Genomic DNA, 6149 nt, shown 5'->3' with positions numbered 1-6149 from the left:
CCACGTAGGTGGTCCTTTCCCAGAAAGGGCTGGGTGGGGGCGTTTATGTGAGGATCCACGCCAAGGAAGACCCACCAACCAACCTGTGGTGGTTGGGATGGGCGTGGTGGTGGTTCTCCTGGTGCTCCTTGGCGTAGGTCTGCTCCTTGGCGTAGGTCTGCTCCTTGGCGTAGGTCTGCTCCTTGGTGTAGGTCTGCTCCTCGTAGGGTGATCGGGTGTTGCTGGGGATGTGGTGGTCCTCTCAGAGGTGGGGACGGTGGTGGTGTGGTGGTACTCACACCGTGGGCCATAAAACCCACCGGGGCAGTAGCACTCGGTGCCCACGGCCGTGCCTCCGTTCTGGCAAGCCGTGGTTTCATCACGGGTGTCACAACGGGACCCCGACCGTCCCGGTGGGCAGACGCACTGGTTGCCCACGGCCGTGCTCCCACCAGCGCACTGATCGGTGGCATCCACCGTCTCGCAAGTAGGGCCGGAGTAGCCGGGTGGGCAGAGACACTCGGTCAAGTTGGCGACGCCGCCGTTGTGGCAGATGACTGGAAGAGAGGCGGGGGCAGAAGGAGTTGGTGAGGGGACGCGGCAGCTCTGTTCCTTGGCCATGGCAGACCCACATCCATCCTTCTTCCTCCCCCCTTTATCTCCTTGCCTCAGGAGACCCCTGGGAAGGAGATCCCCACCCCAAGGCCCCCGTGCCAGGTCACCCACCAGGCTGGACCCCCATCCATCCTTCTCTCACTCCTCTTCCTCCTTCTCCCCTCACTGCAGGAGACCCCATGTCCCTCCTGGCCCTGGAAAGGAGACCCCTCCCACCCCCAAGGACCCCATGCAAAGACACCCACTTGCCGGAGGGCTGGACCCGTGTGGGAGGTAGAGGCAGAGGGTGGCCAAGGTGGTGGTGGTGGTTCTGCTGGTTGAAGATGACCAGGTGGTGATGGTGGTGGAGCCAGGACCCAATGTCGTGGTGGGTACCATGGTGTTGGGAGGGGACTGGGGTGTCACCGCTGTGGTCTCGGTGGTGGGGCTGGTGCAGTTCCCGGTGCATGCTGCGGTGGCATCCAGGGGGACCACGTGGGTGGCGTTGGGCTGAGCTGGCACTGAGGTAGCAGAGGTGGTGGTGGGAGAGGCCAGGAGTGTGACCGCGGTGTTGCTTGCCATGGGGGTGGTGGTGGTGTTTTCCAAGGTCGTGGCTGTGGTGGTGCTCTCCATGGCCGTGGTGTTGCTCTCCACGGGGATGGCTGTGGTGTTGTTCTCCATGGTGGTCATTAGTGTGTCTGTGATGGTGTTTTCCAGGGTGGTCGACGTGGTGTTGCTTTCTGTGGTTGTGGTATTGCTTTCCAGGGGGGTCGGCAGCGTGGCCGTGGTGTTGCTTTCCAGGGTGGAGACCATGATATTGCTTACCACGGTGGTCAGTAGTGTGTCTGTGGTGTTGCTTTCCAGCGTGGTGGCCATGGTGTTGCTCTCTGTGGTCATGGTGTTGCTTCCCATGGAGGTCAGTAGCACGGTTGTTGTGTTTCTTGCCAAGGAGTTGGCCGTGGTGTTGCTTTCCAGGGTGGAGACCATGATATTGCTTACCACGGTGGTCATTAGTGTGTCCGTGGTGTTGCTTTCCATGGGGGTGGCCATGGTGTTGCTTTCCACGGCCGTGGTGTTGCTCTCCATGGAAGCGGCTGTGGTGTGGCTCTCCATGGCTGTGCTGTTGCTCTCCATGGGGGTGACCATGGTGCTGCTCTCCATGGCCGTGGTGTTGCTCTCTGTTGGGGTGGCTGTGGTGTTGCTAACCGTGGTGGTCATTAGTGTGTCCGTGGTGTTGCTTTCCAAGGAGTAGTCCGTGCCGTCGCTTTCCATGTCCGTGGTGTTGCTTTCCAGCGTGGTGGCCATGGTGTTGCTCTCTGTGGTCATGGTGTTGCTTCCCATGGAGGTCAGTAGCACGGTTGTTGTGTTTCTTGCCAAGGAGTTGGCCGTGGTGTTGCTTTCCAGGGTGGAGACCATGATATTGCTTACCACGGTGGTCAGTAGCGTGTCTGCGGTGTTGCTTTCCAACGTGGTGGCCGTGGTGTTTCTCTCCGTGGTTGTGGTGTTGCTTTTTGGTGGGTTGGTCACGGCATTTCTTGCCCGGGGTGCCAGCAGCGTGGCCGTGACCATGGTGTTGCTCACTGTGGTCATGGTGTTGCTTTCCAGGGGGGTGGCCGTGGTGTTGCTTACCATGGTGGTCATTAGTTTGTCCGTGGTGTTGCTTTCCAAGGTGGTGGATGTGATGTTGTTCTCTGTGGCCATGGTGTTGCTTTCCATGCGGGTGGCCATGGTGTTGCTCTCCACGGCCATGGTGTTGCTCTCCATGGAAGTGGCTGTGGTGTGGCTCTCCATGGCTGTGGTGTTGCTCTCCATGGGGTTGACCATGGTGCTGCTCTCCATGGCTGTGGTGTTGCTCTCCATTGGGGTGACCATGGTGGTGCTTTCCATGGCCATGGTGTTGCTCTCCATGGAAGTGGCTGTGGTGTTGCTAACCGTGGTGGTCATTAGTGTGTCTGTGGTGTTGCTCTCCATGGGGGTGACCATGGTGCTGCTCTCCATGGCCGTGGTGTTGCTCTCCGTTGGGGTGGCTGTGGTGTTGCTAACCATGGTGGTCATTTGTGTGTCCGTGGTGTTGCTTTCCAAGGAGTAGTCCGTGCCGTCGCTTTCCATGTCCGTGGTGTTGCTTTCCAGCGTGGTGGCCATGGTGTTGCTCTCTGTGGTCATGGTGTTGCTTCCCATGGAGGTCAGTAGCACGGTTGTTGTGTTTCTTGCCAAGGAGTTGGCCGTGGTGTTGCTTTCCAGGGTGGAGACCATGATATTGCTTACCACGGTGGTCATTAGTGTGTCCGTGGTGTTGCTTTCCATGCGGGTGGCCATGGTGTTGCTTTCCACGGCCGTGGTGTTGCTCTCCATGGAAGCGGCTGTGGTGTGGCTCTCCATGGCTGTGCTGTTGCTCTCCATGGGGGTGACCATGGTGCTGCTCTCCATGGCCGTGGTGTTGCTCTCCGTTGGGGTGGCTGTGGTGTTGCTAACCGTGGTGGTCATTAGTGTGTCCGTGGTGTTGCTTTCCAAGGAGTAGTCCGTGCCGTCGCTTTCCATGTCCGTGGTGTTGCTTTCCAGCGTGGTGGCCATGGTGTTGCTCTCTGTGGTCATGGTGTTGCTTCCCATGGAGGTCAGTAGCACGGTTGTTGTGTTTCTTGCCAAGGAGTTGGCCGTGGTGTTGCTTTCCAGGGTGGAGACCATGATATTGCTTACCACGGTGGTCAGTAGCGTGTCTGCGGTGTTGCTTTCCAGCGTGGTGGCCGTGGTGTTTCTCTCCGTGGTTGTGGTGTTGCTTTTTGGTGGGTTGGTCACGGCATTTCTTGCCCGGGGTGCCAGCAGCGTGGCCGTGACCTTGCTTTCTGCCGTGGTAGTCATGAGCGTGGTCGTGGTGTCGCTTTCCAGGGTGGTTGGGACCGTGGCGCCGGTCTCCATGGGATGCGTGGTGCCGTTGACGTCCAACATCGACGTGGAGACATTCTCACCGCCCACCGTGCTCGGGCTCCCGGTCGTGGTGGGCACCGTGGCAGCGGGTGGGCTGATACACTCACACCGGGGTCCCCAGGCTGCCGGGGGACAGTGGCAGACCACCCCCACCAACGTGCCACCGTTTAGGCAGGAACCGGGCCGCTCCGGATATTGGCAAACTTCTCCCCGGTATCCCGGTGGACACACGCACGTCGTTCCAAAAGCCGTCGCCCCGTTCCGGCAGGCGCTGGCTGGGTCGGGATGTTCACAAAGGGGACCCCGAAATCCCGGCGGGCAGTAACATTTCGTCCCCACGGCGGTGCCACCGTTTTGGCAAGCCTTGGCGGGGTCCTTGGTCTCGCAACGGGTGCCGTTGTAGCCGGGGGGGCACACGCATCCCTCCCCCACCGCCGTGCCGCCGTTCTCGCAGGGGGCTGGAAGGTTCCTCGGGTTGGGGGAACGGGGGATGCGAATCCCAGACATCCCCCCCCCCACCCACCCACCCAGCTGGAGGAGAGACCCCCCAAGACCAACTCCTCTTCCATCCCCACGTAGGGTGAGTCAACCTCATCCAGCCCCCCCCCCCCTCCCAGGAGAGGACCCAGGAGTCCGGGGAGGGAGTTGTGGGGTGTCGTGTCCCGTGTCCCGTGTCCCCCCCCCCCAAAAAAAAAGCCAGCGCTGACCCGCGCCTGAGTCAATGAATCCCCCACCCAAGAGAAGGGAAGAGGGGAACCGGCACCCATAGGGTGACTTTGCCCTTGGAGGGCTGGTGGGGCACCCTCATGGGCACCCCCATGGGTGGGAAGAGCACCCATGTGCCGAGGGCAGGTGGGTGGTCCTGGTTCTTTGCCGAGGAGCTTCCAGTGGACCGGGAAGCCCGGAAAGAGCCAAAACCCCCCATCTTGGGAATTTTCGGTGATGGGAAGGGAGCGGGGATGACACCTCGTGCCGGCAGGATGGAGATCCCTCCATCTTGTCCCTCACTTACCTGACAGAACCTCCGAGGGGATGAAGAGGAGGAGGAAGAAGCAGCAACCCAGCTCCATCCTCAACAGAACCTGGAGGAGCCAGGAGCCGCGGAGAGACTGAGCCGGAGTTACCGAACGCCGGGTCTTTGTGCGCCGGATCCGGCACGGTCATCAACCGCAAGGTAGGGCCGCGCTGGTAAATAATCGCTGAGTAATTTTTATCAAATCTCAAAATAGAAAAGGGCGGGAGAAGGTCCGGACGTCCCCATGGCGTTCCACCTTCCTGGGCAGCTCTGGACCAACCACAACGGACCCAACCCTTGCGCCGGAGACAAGGGAGGGAGGGAACCGCGGTTTCCCCCGGCGCGTTGATAAGATTAGGGTGAAACGTTGCGGGTTCCCTCTCTTTACCGGCACCCAGTCGTCCTGCCCCACCTTGGGGTGTTGTCCCCTCCCCGAATCTTCTGGGGATGGATGGAGAAGGTGGGGTTGTGTGTATGGGGGGGGGGGAAGTCAAGGGCTGGGTTCCCGCTGAATCACCCCGGATCGCTGGAGCCGGGCTGGGACGCGGCAAAGCGGCGCCAACGTCGATGTCCCCTCCCCGCTCGACCCACCGCCGGACCAGGGGTACGAGTCCCTTGGGTGCCAGGGCACCCTGTGCCACCTCCACGTCATCCCCAAACGGGCTTCGAGGTCCTTCCTCACCACGCAACAGGGAGGATGGTGGCACCGGGGGTGGGGGCGGCCCCGTGACACCTTTAGGTGGTTTGTCCAGGGTCACCCATCCCCGGGTGCCATCCCGGGGTACCCTCAAGGTCCCTTGGGTGCTGTCCTTAGGGTCCTCCCTCCCCAAGTACCTGCAAGCACCATCCTTGGGGTCCTCTGTCCCCAGGCACCCATGGGTGCCCTCCCTGGGGTTCTCCTTCTCTGGGCACCTATGGGCCATTTCCCCAGGACCCTCTGTCCCCAGGCACCCATGGGTGCCCTCCCCAGCCCCACCCACTCCCAGGCACCCATGGGTGCCCCCCCCGCCTCGGCACTGTCCATGGTGCTGGCGGTGCCGGGTGCGTGTCCCCCCGCCCGGGGTTGTCCCCTGTCCCATATCCCCCCCCATGCTCCCTTCTTCCCACTGTGTCCCAGTACATCCCAGTGCTCCCCAGTTTGTTCCGGGTGCCACGTGCTCCCCAGGGTGTCCCAGTACTTCCCAGTACATCCCAGTGTGACCCGGGGGCCACGTGCTCCCTGGGTTCTCCCAGTACTTCCCAGTGCTCCCCAGTTTCTTCCGGGCACCACGTGCTCCCCAGGGTGTCCCAGTACTTCCCAGTACATCCCAGTGTGACCCGGGGGCCACGTGCTCCCTGGGTTCTCCCAGTACTTCCCAGTGCTCCCCAGTTTCTTCCGGGCACCACGTGCTCCCCAGGGTGTCCCAGTACTTCCCAGTACATCCCAGTGTGACCCGGGGGCCATGTGCTCCCTGGGTTCTCCCAGTACTTCCCAGTGCTCCCCAGTTTCTTCCGGGCACCACATGCTCCCCAGGGTGTCCCAGTACTTCCCAGTACATCCCAGTGTGACCCAGGTGCCACTTGCTCCCTGGGTTCTCCCAGTACTTCCCAGTACATCCCAGTGTGACCCAGGAGCCACTTGCTCCCTGGGTTCTCCCAG

Source organism: Balearica regulorum, unplaced genomic scaffold, assembly GCF_011004875.1.
Source record: "Balearica regulorum gibbericeps isolate bBalReg1 unplaced genomic scaffold, bBalReg1.pri scaffold_110_arrow_ctg1, whole genome shotgun sequence".
In the NCBI taxonomy this organism is placed as follows: domain Eukaryota; kingdom Metazoa; phylum Chordata; class Aves; order Gruiformes; family Gruidae; genus Balearica; species Balearica regulorum.
The sequence above is the reverse complement of the archived record's forward strand: the minus strand, read 5'-3'. Positions refer to the sequence as shown.